Genomic DNA, 16,576 nt, shown 5'->3' with positions numbered 1-16,576 from the left:
GACCCCCTACACAACACAAACACCACTGCACTACCCTAAACCCTAAACCACTACCCCCAGCACGACCCCCTACACTACCCAAACACCACTGAACTGCACTAAACACTACTACCAAAACACCACTGCAATACCTTAAACTCTAAAACAATCCCCCAGCACGACTCCCTACACTCCCCAAACACCACTGCACTACCCAAAACCCTAAATCTACCGCCAGCACGACCCCCTACGCTACCAAAACAGCACTGCACTACCCTAAACCCTAAATCTACCCTTAGTACGACCCCCTACACTACTCAAAAACCACTGCAGCACCCTAAACCCTAAATCAACCCCCAGCCCGACCCCCTACACTACTCAAACACCACTGCACTATCCTAAACCCTAAACCACTATCCCCAGCACGACCCCCTACACTACCCAAACACCACTGCACTGCCCTAAACACTACGCCAGCACGACACCCTACACTACCCAAACACAACTCCAATACCCTAAACCCTAACACTCCCCAGCACCACTCCCTACACTACCCAAACACCACTGCACTACCCTAAACCCTAAAACACTGCACCTAGCACGACCCCCTACACCACCCAAACACCACTGCACTACCCTAAACCCTAAAACACTACCTACAGCATGACCACCTACACTACCAAAACACCTCTGCACTACCCTAAGCCCTAAAACACTACCCCAGCACAACCCCCTAAACTACCCAAACACCACTGCACTGCCCTAAACCCTAAAACACTACCCCCAGCACGACCCCCTACACTGGATGAACACCACTGCACTGCCCTAAACCTTAAAACACTACCCCAGCACGACCCCCTACACGACCCAAACACCAGTGCACTACCTAAACCCTAAAACACTACACCCAGCACGACCCGCTACACTACACAAACACCAATGCACTACCCTAAACCTTAAAACACTACCCCCAGCACAACCCCCTACACTACCCAAACACCACTGCACTACCCTGAACCCTAAAACACTAATGAGGCATGACCCCCTACACTACCCAAACACCACTTACTACCCTAAACCATAAAACACTACCCACAGCACGACCCCCTACACTACCCAAAGACAACTGCACTACCCTAAACCCTAAAACACTACCCCCAAACGACCCCCTTCACTACCCAAAGACCACTGCACTACCCTAAACCCTAAAACACTAATGAGGCATGACGCCCTACACTACCCAAACACCACTGCACTACCCTAAACCCTAAAACACTACCCGCAGCATGACCCCCTACACTACCCAAAGACCACTGCACTACCCTAAACCCTAAAACACTACCCCCAAACGACCCCCTACACTACCCAAAGACCACTGTACTACCCTAAACCCTAAAACACGACCCCCTACACTACACAAACACCACTGCAGTATCCTAAACCCTAAAACACTACCCCCAGCACAACCCCCTACAATACCAAAACACCACTGCACTACCCTAAACCCTAAAACACTACCAAGGCATGACCCCCTACACTACACAAACACCACTGCACTACCCTAAACCCTAAATCTACCTAAAGCATGACCCCCTACACAACACAAACACCACTGCACTGACCTAAACACTACCCCCAGCACGACACCCTACACTACACAAACACCACTGCACTACCCTAAACCCTAAAACACTATCCCCTACACTATACAAACACCACTGCACTACTCTAAACCCTAGAACACTAACCCCAGCACGACCCCCTACACTACCCAAATACCACTGCACTACCCTAAATCCTAAAACGCTACCCCCAACACGACCCCCTACACTACACAAGCACCACTGCACTACCCTAAACCCTAAAACACTACCCCCAGCATGACCCCCTACACTACCCGAACACCACTGCACTACCCTGAACCCTAAAACACTACCCCAGCACGATCCCCTACACTACACAAACACCACTGCACTACCCTAAACCCTAAATCTACCTAAAGCATGACCCCCTACACAACACAAACACCACTGCATTGCACTAAACACTACCCCCAGCACGACACCCTAGACTACCCAAACACCACTGCACTATCCTAAACCCTAAACCACTATCCCCAGCACGACCCCTACACTACCCAAACACCACTGCACTGCCCTAAACACTACCCCCAGCACGACACCCTACACTACCCAAACACAACTCCAATACCCTAAACCCTAAAACACTTCCCCAGCACGACTCCCTCCACTCCCCAAACACCACTGCACTACCTTAAACCCTAAATCTACCGCCAGCACGACCCCCTACACTACCGAAACACCACTGCACTACCCTAAACCCTAAATCTACCCTTAGCACGACCCCCTACACTGCTCAAAAACCACTGCAGTACCCTAAACCCTAAATCTACCCCCAGCCCGACCCCCTACACTACCCAAACACCACTGCACTGCCCTAAACACTACCCCCAGCACGACACCCTACACTACCCAAACACAACTCCAATACCCTAAACCCTAAAACACTCCCCAGCACCACTCCCTACACTACCCAAACACCACTGCACTACCCTAAACCCTAAAACACTGCACCCAGCACGACCCCCTACACCACCCAAACACCACTGCACTACCCTAAACCCTAAAACACTACCCTCAGCACGACCCCCTAAACTACCCTAACACCACTGCACTACCCTAAAACACTACCTACAGCACGACCACCTACACTACCAAAACACCTCTGCACTACCCTAAGCCCTAAAACACTACCCCAGCACAACCCCCTAAACTACCCAAACACCACTGCACTGCCCTAAACCCTAAAACACTACCCCCAGCACGACCCCCTACACTACACAAGCACCACTGCACTACCCTAAACCCTAAAACACTACCCCCAGCATGACCCCCTACACTACCCGAACACCACTGCACTACCCTGAACCCTAAAACACTACCCCAGCACGATCCCCTACACTACACAAACACCACTGCACTACCCTAAACCCTAAATCTACCTAAAGCATGACCCCCTACACAACACAAACACCACTGCATTGCACTAAACACTACCCCCAGCACGACACCCTAGACTACCCAAACACCACTGCACTATCCTAAACCCTAAACCACTATCCCCAGCACGACCCCCTACACTACCCAAACACCACTGCACTGCCCTAAACACTACCCCCAGCACGACACCCTACACTACCCAAACACACCTCCAATACCCTAAACCCTAAAACACTTCCCCAGCACGACTCCCTAAACTCCCCAAACACCACTGCACTACCCTAAACCCTAAATCTACCGCCAGCACGACCCCCTACACTACCGAAACACCGCTGCACTACCCTAAACCCTAAATCTACCCTTAGCACGATCCCCTACACTGCTCAAAAACCACTGCAGTACCCTAAACCCTAAATCTACCCCCAGCCCGACCCCCTACACTACTCAAACACCACTGCACTATCCTAAACCCTAAACCACTATCCCCAGCACGACCGCCTACACTACCCAAACACCACTGCACTGCCCTAAACACTACCCCCAGCACGACACCCTACACTACCCAAACACAACTCCAATACCCTAAACCCTAAAACACTCCCCAGCACCACTCCCTACACTACCCAAACACCACTGCACTACCCTAAACTCTAAAACACTGCACTCAGCACGACCCCCTACACCACCCAAACACCACTGCACTACCCTAAACCCTAAAACACTACCCCCAGCACGACCCCCTAAACTACCCTAACACCACTGCACTACCCTAAACCCTAAAACACTACCTACAGCACGACCACCTACACTACCAAAACACCTCTGCACTACCCTAAGCCCTAAAACACTACCCCAGCACAACCCCCTAAACTACCCAAACACCACTGCACTGCCCTAAACCCTAAAACACTACCCCCAGCACAACCGCCTACACTGGATGAACACCACTGCACTGCCCTAAACCTTAAAACACTACCCCAGCACGACCCCCTACACGACCCAAACACCAGTGCACTACCCTAAACCCTAAAACACTACCCTCAGCACGACCCCCTAAACTACCCTAACACCACTGCACTACCCTAAACCCTAAAAAACTACCTACAGCACGACCACCTACACTACCAAAACACCTCTGCACTACCCTAAGCCCTAAAACACTACCCCAGCACAACCCCCAAACTACCCAAACACCACTGCACTGCCCTAAACCCTAAAACACTACCCCCAGCACGACCCCCTACATTGGATGAACACCACTGCACTGCCCTAAATCTTAAAACACTACCCCCAGCACGACCCCCTACACGACCCAAACACCAGTGCACTACCCTAAACCCTAAAACACTACCCCCAGCACGACCCGCTACACTACACAAACACCAATGCACTACCCTAAACCATAAAACACTACCCCCAGCACAACCCCCTACACTACCGAAACACCACTGCACTACCCTGAACCCTAAAACACTAATGAGGCATGACCCCCTACACTACCGAAACACCACTTACTACCCTAAACCATAAAACACTACCCACAGCACGACCCCCTACACTACCCAAAGACAACTGCACTACCCCACACCCTAAAACACTACCCCCAAACGACCCCCTTCACTACCCAAAGACTACTGTACTACCCTAAATCCTAAAACACTAATGAGGCATGACACCCTACACTACCCAAACACCACTGCACTACCCTAAACCCTAAAACACTACCCGCAGCATGACCCCCTACACTACCCAAAGACCACTGCACTACCCTAAACCCTAAAACACTACCCCCAAACGACCCCCTACACTACCCAAAGACCACTGTACTACCCTAAACCCTAAAACACTAATGAGGCATGACGCCCTACACTACCCAAACACCACTGCACAACCCTAAACCCTAAAACACTACCTGCAGCACAACACCCTACACTACCCAAAGACCACTACACTACCCTAAACCCTAAAACACTACCCCCAAACGACCCCCTAAACTACCCAAAGACCACTGTACTACCCTAAACCCTAAAACACGACCCCCTACACTACACAAACACCACTGCAGTATCCTAAACTCTAAAACACTACCCCCAGCACAACCCCCTACAATACCTAAACACCACTACACTACCCTAAACCCTAAAACACTACCAAGGCATGACCCCCTACACTACCCAAACCACCTGCACAAGCCTAAACCCTAAAACACTACCACCAGCACAACCCCCTAAACTACTCAAAGACCATTGCACTACCCTAAACCCTAAAACACTACCCCTCACACGACCCCCTACACTACCCAAACACCACTGCACTACCCTTAACCCTAAAACACTCCCCCCAGCACGACCCCCTACACTACCCAAACACCAAAGCACTAACATAAACCCTACAACACTACGCCAAGCATGAACCCCTACTCTACCCAAAGACCACTGTACTACCCTAAAACACGACCCCTACACTACACAAACGCCACTGCACTACCATAAATCCTAAAACACTACCCCGACACTACACAAACACGACTGCACTACCCTTAAACCCTGAAACACTACCCCCAGCATGACCCCGTACACTACACAAACAGCACTGCACTACCCTAAACCCTAAAACACTACCCCAGCACGACCCCCTACACTACCCAAACACCACTGCTTACCCTAATCCCTAAAACACTACCCCCAGCCGTACCCCTCACACTGCCCGAACACTACTGCACTGCCCTAAACCCTAAAACACTATTCCCAGCACGACCCCCTACTCTGCCAAACACCACTGCACTGCCCTAAACCCTAAAACACCAACACCCTACATGAACCCCTACACTGCCCGAACACCACTGCACTGCCCTAAATCTTAAAACACTACCCCAGCACGATCCCCTACACTACACTAACACCACTGCACTACCCTAAACCCTAAATCTACCTCAAGCACGACCCCCTACACAACACAAACACCAGTGCACTACCCTAAACCCTAAACCACTACTCCCAGCACGACCCCCTACACTACCCAAACACCACTGCACTGCCCTAAACACTACCCCCAGCACGACACCCTACACTACCCAAACACCACTCTCAATACCCTAAACCCTAAAACACTCCCCCAGGATGACTCCCTACACTCCCCAAACACCACTGCACTACCCTAAACCTCTAAATCTACCCCCAGCACGACCCACTACACTACCGAAACACCACTGCACTACCCTAAACCGTAAATCTACCCTCAGCACGACTCCCTACACTACTCAAAAACCAAAACAGTAGCCTAAACCCTTAATCTACCCCCAGCCCGACCCCCTACACTATTCAAACACCACTGCACTAACATAAACCCTAAAACACTACGCCAAGCATGATCCCCTACTCTACCCAAAGACCACTGTACTACCCTAAACCCTAAAACACGACCCCTACACTACACAAACACCACTGCAGTATCCTAAACCCTAACACACTACTCCCAGCACGACCCCTACACTACACAAACGCCACTGTACTACCATAAACCCTAAAACACTACCCCGACACTACACAAACACGACTGCACTACCCCTAAACCCTAAAACACTACCCCCAGCAGTACCCCTCACACTACCCAAACACCACTGCACTGCCCTAAACCCTAAAACACTACTCCCAGCAGTACACCCTACATTGCCCGAACACCACTGCACTGCCATAAACCCTAAAACACCACTCCCTGCACGACCCCCTACACTGCCCAAACACCACTGCACTGCCCTAAACCCTAAAACACCACCCCCCTGCATGAACCCCTACACTGCCCAAACACCACTGCACTGCCCTGAATCCTAAAACACCACCCCCCTGCATGACCCCCTACACTGCCAGAACACCACTGCACTACCCTAAACCCTAAAACACTACCCCAGCACGATCCCCCACACTACACAAACACCACTGCACTACCCTAAACCCTAAATCTACCTCAAGCACGACCCACTACACAACACAAACACCACTGCACTACCCTAAACCCTAAAACACTACCCCCAGCACGACCCCCTACACTACCCAAACATCACTGCACAACCCTAAACCCTAAAACACTACCCCCAGCACGATCCGCTACACTACACAAACACCAATGCACTACCCTAAAACACTACCCCCAGCACGACCCCCTACACTAGCCAAACACCACTGCACTACCCTAAACCCTAAAACACGACCCCCTACACTACACAAACACCACTGAACTACCCTAAACCCTAAAACACTACCCCCAGCACGACCCCCTACACTACACAAAAACCATTGCACTACCCTAAACCCTAAAACACTACCCCCTACAATACCCAAAAACCACTGCACTACCCTAAACCCTAAAACACTACCCACAGCAGTACCCCTCAAACTACCCAAACACAACTGCACTACCCTAAACCGTGAACACTACCCCCAGCAGTACCCCCTACACTACCCAAACACCACTGCACTACCCTAAACCCTAAAACACTACCTCCAGCAGTACCCCCTACACTACCCAACCACCACTGCACTACCCTAAACCCTAAACTACTACCCCCAGCACGACCCCCTACACTACCCAAACACCACTGCACTGCCCTAAACCCTAAAACACTACCCCAGCACGACCCCCTATATTACCAAAACACCACTGCACTACACTAAACCCTAAAATACTCCCCCAGCACGAGTCCCTAAACTACCCAAACACCACTGCACTACCCTAAACCCTAAATCAACCCCCAGCATGACCCTCTACACTACCCAAACACCACTGCACTACCCTAAAGCCTACATCAACCCTCAGCACGACCCCCTACACTCCCCAAACACCACTGCACTACCCTAAACCCTAAATCTACTGGCAGCATGCCCCCTACACTACCGAAACACCACTGCACTACCCTAAACCCTAAATCTACCCTTAGCACGACCCCCTACACTACTCAAAAACCACTGCAGTACCCTAAACCCTAAATCTACCCCCAGCCCGACCCCCTACCCTACTCAAACACCACTGCACTATCTTAAACCCTAAACCACTATCCCCAGCACGACCCCCTACACTACCCAAACACCACTGCACTGCCCTAAACCCTAAAACACTACACCCACCACGACCCCCTACTCTACCCAAACACCACTGCACTACCCTAAACCCAAAACACTACTCCCAGCACGACCCCCTACACTACCCAAACACCACTGCACTACCCTAAACCCTAAAACACTACCCTCAGCACGACCCCCTAAACTACCCTAACACCACTGCACTACCCTAAACCCTAAAACACTCCCGCCAGCACGACTCCCTACACTCCCCAAACACCACTGCACTACCCTAAACCCTAAATCTACCCCCAGCACGACCCCCTACACTACCGAAACACCACTGTACTACCCTAAACCCTAAATCTACCCTCAGCACGACCCCCTACACTACTCAAAAACCACTGCAGTACCCTAAACCCTAAATCTACCCCCAGCCCGACCCCCTACACTACTCAAACACCACTGAACTATCCTAAACCCTAAAACACTACCCCCAGCACGACCCCCTACACTACCCAAACACCACTGCACTGCCCTAAACACTACCCCCAGCACGACACCCTACACTACCCACACACAACTCCAATACCCTAAACCCTAAAACACTCCCCAGCACCACTCCCTAAACTACCCATACACCACTGCACTACCCTAAACCCTAAAACACTACACCCACCACGACCCCCTACTCTACCCGAACACCACTGCACTACCCTAAACCCTAAAACACTACCCCCAGCACAACCCCCTACAACACCCAAACACCACTGCACTACCCTAAACCCTAAAACACTACCCTCAGCACGACCCCCTAAACTACCCTAACACCACTGCATTACCCTAAACCCTAAAACACTACCTACAGCACGACCACCTACGCTACCAAAACACCACTGCACTACCCTAAGCCCTAAAACACTACCCCAGCACAACCCCCTACACTACCCAAACTCCACTGCACTGCCATAAACCCTAAAACACTACTCCCAGCACGACCCCCTACACTGGATGAACACCACTGCACTGCTCTAAACTTTAAAACACTACCCCCAGCACGACCCCCTACACAACCCAAACACCAGTGCACTACCCTAAACCCTAAAACACTACCCCCAGCACGACCCGCTATACTTCACAAACACCAATGCACTATCCTAAACCTTAAAACACTACCCCCAGCACAACCCCCTACACTACCCAAACACCACTGCACTACCCTAAACCGTAAAACACTGAGGCATGACCCCCTACACTACCCAAACACCACTTACTACCCTAAACCCTAAAACACTACCCGCAGCAAGACCCCCTACACTACCCAAAGACCACTGCACTACCCTAAACCCTAAAACACTACCCCCAAACGACCCCCTACACTGGATGAACACCACTGCACTGCCCTAAACTTTAAAACACTACCCCCAGCACGACCCCCTACACAACCCAAACACCAGTGCACTACCCTAAACCCTAAAACACTACCCCCAGCACTACCCCCTACACTACCCAAACACCACTGCACTACCCTAAACCCTAAAACACTAATGAGGCATGACCCCCTACACTACCCAAACACCACTTACTACCCTAAACCCTAAAACACTACCCGCAGCAAGACGCCCTACACTACCCAAAGAGCACTGTACTACCCTAAATCCTAAAACACTAATGAGGCATGACGCCCTACACTACCCAAACACCACTGCACAACCCTAAACCCTAAAACACTACCTTCAGCACAACCCCCTACACTACCCAAAGACCACTACACTACCCTAAACCCTAAAACACTACCCCCAAACGACCCCCTAAACTACCCAAAGACCACTGTACCACCCTAAACCCTAAAACACGACCCCCTACACTACACAAACACCACTGCAGTATCCTAAACCCTAAAACACTACCCCCAGCACAACTCCCTACAATACCTAAACACCACTGCACTACCCTAAACCCTAAAACACTACCAAGGCATGACCCCCTACACTACCCAAACCACCTCCACAAGCCTAAACCCTAAAACACTACCACCAACACAACCCCCTACACTACTCAAAGACCACTGCACTACCCTAAACCCTAAAACACTACCCCTCACACGACACCCTACACTACCCAAACACCACTGCACTACCCTAAACCCTAAAACACTCCCCCCAGCACGACCCCCTACACTACCCAAAGACCACTGTACTACCCTAAACCCTAAAACACGACCCCTACACTACACAAACGCCACTGCACTACCATAAACCCTAAAACACTACCCCGACACTACACAAACACGACTGCACTACCCTTAAACCCTAAAACACTACCCCCAGCATGACCCCGTACACTACACAAACACCACTGCACTACCCTAAACCCTAAAACACTACCCCAGCACGACCCCCTACACTACCCAAACACCACTGCTTACCCTAATCCCTAAAACACCACCCCCAACAGTACCCCTCACACTGCCCGATCACCACTGCACTGCCCTAAACCCTAAAACACTATTCCCAGCAGTACCCCCTACATTGCCCGAACACCACTGTACTGCCATAAACTCTAAAACACCACTCCCTGCACAAGCCCCTACACTGCCCAAACACCACTACACTGCCCTAAACCCTAGAACACCAACACCCTGCATGAACCCCTACACTGCCCGAACACCACAGCACTGCCCTAAATCCTAAAACACCACCCCCCTGCACGACCCCCTACACTGCCCGAACACTACTGCACTACCCTAATCCCTAAAACACTACCCCCAGCATGACCCCGTACACTACACAAACACCACTGCACTACCCTAAACCCTAAAACACTACCCCAGCATGACCCCCTACACTACCCAAACACCACTGCTTACCCTAATCCCTAAAACACTACCCCCAACAGTACCCCTCACACTGCCCGATCACCACTGCACTGCCCTAAACCCTAAAACACTATTCCCAGCAGTACCCCCTACATTGCCCGAACACCACTGCACTGCCATAAACTCTAAAACACTACTCCCTGCACAACCCCCTACACTGCCCAAGCACCACTGCACTGCCCTAAACACCAACACCCTGCATGAACCCCTACACTGCCCGAACACCACTGCACTGCCCTAAATCCTAAAACACTACCCCAGCACGATCCCCTACACTACACTAACACCACTGCACTACCCTAAACCCTAAATCTACCTCAAGCACGACCCCCTACACAACACAAACACCACAGCACTACGCTAAACCCTAAACCACTACCCCCAGCACGACCCCCTACACTACCCAAACACCACTGCACTGCCCTAAACACTACCCCCAGCACGGCACCCTACACTACCAAACACCACTGCAATACCCTAAACCCCAAAACACTCCCCCAGGATGACTCCCTACACTTCCCAAACACCACTGCACTACCCTAAACCTCTAAATCTACCCCCAGCACGAACCACTACACTACCGAAACACCACTGTACTACCCTAAACCGTAAATCAACCCTCAGCACGACTCCCTACACTACTCAAAAACCACTGCAGTAGCCTAAACCCTAAATCTACCCCCAGCCCGACCCCCTCCACTATTCAAACACAACTGCACTACCCTAAACCCTAAAACACTACCCCAGCACTACCCCCTACACTACCCAAACACCACTGCTTACCCTAATCCCTAAAACACTACCCCCAACAGTACCCCTCACATTGCCCGATCACCACTGCACTGCCCTAAACCCTAAAACACTATTCCCAGCAGTACCCCCTACATTGCCCGAACACCACTGCACTGCCATAAACTCTAAAACACCACTCCCTGCACAACCCCCTACACTGCCCAAACACCACTGCACTGCCCTAAACCCTAAAACACCAACACCCTGCATGAACCCCTACACTGCCCGAACACCACAGCACTGCCCTAAATCCTAAAACACCACCCCCCTGCACGACCCCCTACACTGCCCGAACACCACTGCACTACCCTAATCCCTAAAACACTACCCCCAGCATGACCCTGTACACTACACAAACACCACTGCACTACCCTAAACCCTAAAACACTACCCCAGCACGACCCCCTACACTACCCAAACACCACTGCTTACCCTAATCCCTAAAACACTACCCCCAACAGTACCCCTCACACTGCCCGATCACCACTGCACTGCCCTAAACCCTAAAGCACTATTCCCAGCAGTACCCCCTACATTGCCCGAACACCACTGCACTGCCATAAACTCTAAAACACTACTCCCTGCACAACCCCCTACACTGCCCAAGCACCACTGCACTGCCCTAAACACCAACACCCTGCATGAACCCCTACACTGCCCGAACACCACTGCACTGCCCTAAATCCTAAAACACTACCCCAGCACGATCCCCTACACTACACTAACACCACTGCACTACCCTAAACCCTAAATCTACCTCAAGCATGACCTCCTACACAACACAAACACCACTGCACTACCCTAAACCCTAAACCACTACCCCCAGCACGACCCCCTACACTACCCAAACACCAGTGCACTGCCCTAAACACTACCCCCAGCACGGCACCCTACACTACCCAAACACCACTGCAATACCCTAAACCATAAAACACTCCCCCAGGATGACTCCCTACACTTCCCAAACACCACTGCACTACCCTAAACCTCTAAATCTACCCCCAGCACGAACCACTACACTACCGAAACACCACTGCACTACCCTAAACCGTAAATCAACCCTCAGCACGACTCCCTACACTACTCAAAAACCACTGCAGTAGCCTAAAACCTAAAACTAACCCCAGCCCGACCCCCTCCACTATTCAAACACCACTGCACTATCCTAAACCACTACCCCCAGCACGACCCCCTACACCACCCAAACACCACTGCACTGCCCTAAACACTACCTCCAACACGACACCCTACACTACCCAAACACCACTGCACTGCCATAAACCCTAAAACACCACTCCCTGCATGACCCCCTACACTGCCCAAACACCACTGCACTGCTCTAAACCCTAAAACACCACCTCCCTGCATGAACCCCTACACTGCCCGAACACCACTGCACTGCCCTAAATCTGAAAACACCACCCCCCTGCATGACCCCCTACACTGCCAGAACACCACTGCACTACCCTAAACCCTAAATCACTACCCCAGCACGATCCCCTACACTACACAAACACCACTACACTACCCTAAACCCTAAATCTACCTCAAGCACGACCCACTACACAACACAAACACCACTGCACTACCCTAAACCCTAAACCACTACCCCCAGCACGACCCCCTACACTACCCAAACACCACAGCACTGCCCTAAACACTACCCCCAGCACAACACCCTACACTACCCAAACACCACTGCAATACCCTAAACCCTAAAACACTCCCCCAGCATGACTCCCTACACTCCCCAAACACCACTGCACTACCCTAAACCTCTAAATCTACCCCCAGCAAGACCCACTACACTACCGATACACCACTGCACTACCCTAAACCGTAATTCTACCCTCAGCACGACCCCCTACACTACCCAAAAACCACTGCAGTAGCCTAAACCCTAAATCTACCCCCAGCCCGACCCCCTACACTACTCAAACACCACTGCACTATCCTAAACCACTACCCCCAGCATGAAACCCTACACTACCCAAACACAACTTCAATACCCTAAACCCTAAAACACTCCCCAGCACCACTCCCTACACTACGCAAACACCACTGCACTACCCTAAACCCTAAAACACTACCCCAGAAAGATCCCTTACACTACACAAACACCACTGCACTACCATAAACCCTAAAGCACTACCCCCAGCATGACCCCCTACATTACCCGAACACCACTGCTCTACCCAAAACTCTAAAACACTACCCCAGCACGACCCCCTACAATACCCAAACACCACTGCACTACACTAAACCCAACATACACTACCGCCAGCACGACCCCCTACACTACACAAACACCACTGCACTACCCTAAACCCTACAACACTCCCCCAGCACCACTCCCTACACTACACAAACACCACTGCACTACCCTAAACCCTAAAAAACTACCCCCAGCAGGACCCCCTACACTACCCGAACATCACTGCTCTAACCAAAACTCTAAAACACTACCCCAGCACGACCCCCTACACTACCCAAATACCACAGCAATACCATAAACCCTAAAACACTACCCCCAACATGACCCCCTACACTACCTGAACACCACTGCACTACCTTAAACCCTAAAACACTACCCCCAGCACGACCCCCTACACTACCCAAACACCACTGCACTACCCTAAACCCTAAAACACTGCCCCCAGCACAACCCCCTACACTACCCAAACACCACTGCACTACCCTAAACCCTAAACCTACCCCCAGCACGACCCCATACACTAAACAAACACCACTGCACTACCCTAAACCCTACATCACTCCCAGCACGACTCCCTACACTACCCTAACACCACTGAACTACCCTAAACCCTGAAACACTACCCATAGCACAACTCCCCACACTACACAATCACCACTGCACTGCCCTAAACCCTAAAACACTACCCCCAGCACGACCCCCTACACTAGATAAACACCACTGCACTGCCCTAAACCCTAAAACACTACCCCCAGCACGACCCCCTACACTACCCAAACATCACTGCACAACCCTAAACCCTAAAACACTACCCCCAGCACGATCCGCTACACTACACAAACACCAATGCACTACCCTAAAACACTACCCCCAGCACGACCCCCTACACTAGCCAAACACCACTGCACTAAACCTAAACCCTAAAACACGACCCCCTACACTACACAAACACCACTGCAGTATCCTAAACCCTAAAACACTACCCCCAGCACAACTCCCTACAATACCTAAACACCACTGCACTACCCTAAACCCTAAAACACTACCAAGGCATGACCCCCTACACTACCCAAACCACCTCCACAAGCCTAAACCCTAAAACACTACCACCAGCACAACCCCCTACACTACTCAAAGACCACTGCACTACCCTAAACCCTAAAACACTACCCCTCACACGACCCCCTACACTACCCAAACACCACTGCACTACCCTAAACCCTAAAACACTCCCCCAGCACGACCCCCTACACTACCCAAACACCGCTGCACTAACATAAACCCTACAACACTACGCCAAGCATGATCCCCTACTCTACCCAAAGACCACTGTACTACCCTAAATCCTAAAACACGACCCCTACACTACACAAACGCCACTGCACTACCATAAACCCTAAAACACTACCCCGACACTACACAAACACGACTGCACTAGCCTTAAACCCTAAAACACTACCCCCAGCATGACCCCGTACACTACACAAACACCACTGCACTACCCTAAACCCTAAAACACTACCCCAGCACGACCCCCTACACTACCCAAACACAACTGCTTACCCTAATCCCTAAAACACTACCCCCAACAGTACCCCTCACACTGCCCGATCACCACTGCACTGCCCTAAACCCTAAAACACTATTCCCAGCAGAACCCCCTACATTGCCCGAACACCACTGCACTGCCATAAACTCTAAAACACCACTCCCTGCACAACCCCCTACACTGCCCAAACACTACTGCACTGCCCTAAACCCTAAAACACCAACACCCTGCATGAACCCCTACACTGCCCGAACACCACAGCACTGCCCTAAATCCTAAAACACCACCCCCCTGCACGACCCCCTACACTGCCCGAACTCCACTGCACTACCCTAATCCCTAAAACACTACCCCCAGCATGACCCCGCACACTACACAAACACCACTGCACTACCCTAAACCCTAAAACACTACCCCAGCACGACCCCCTACACTACCCAAACACCACTGCTTACCCTAATCCCTAAAACACTACCCCCAACAGTACCCCTCACACTGCCCGATCACCACTGCACTGCCATAAACCCTAAAACACTATTCCCAGCAGTACCCCCTACATTGCCCGAACACCACTGCACTGCCATAAACTCTAAAACACCACTCCCTGCACAACCCCCTACACTGCCCAAGCACCACTGCACTGCCCTAAACCCTAAAACACCAACACCCTGCATGAACCCCTACACTGCCCGAACACCACTGCACTGCCCTAAATCCTAAAACACTACCCCAGCACGATCCCCTACACTACACTAACACCACTGCACTACCCTAAACCCTAAATCTACCTCAAGCACGACCCCCTACACAACACAAACACCACTGCACTACCCTAAACCCTAAACCACTACCCCCAGCACGACCCCCTACACTACCCAAACACCACTGCACTGCCCTAAACACTACCCCCAGCACGGCACCCTACACTACCCAAACACCACTGCAATACCCTAAACCCTAAAACACTCCCCCAGAAAGACTTCCTACACTTCCCAAACACCACTGCACTACCCTAAACCTCTAAATCTACCCCCAGCACGAACCACTACACTACCGAAACACCACTGCACTACCCTAAACCGTAAATCA

The sequence above is a fragment of the Triturus cristatus genome, chromosome 1_1, assembly GCF_964204655.1.
Source record: "Triturus cristatus chromosome 1_1, aTriCri1.1, whole genome shotgun sequence".
Taxonomy (NCBI): Eukaryota; Metazoa; Chordata; class Amphibia; order Caudata; family Salamandridae; genus Triturus; species Triturus cristatus.
This window is presented reverse-complemented; position numbering follows the sequence as displayed.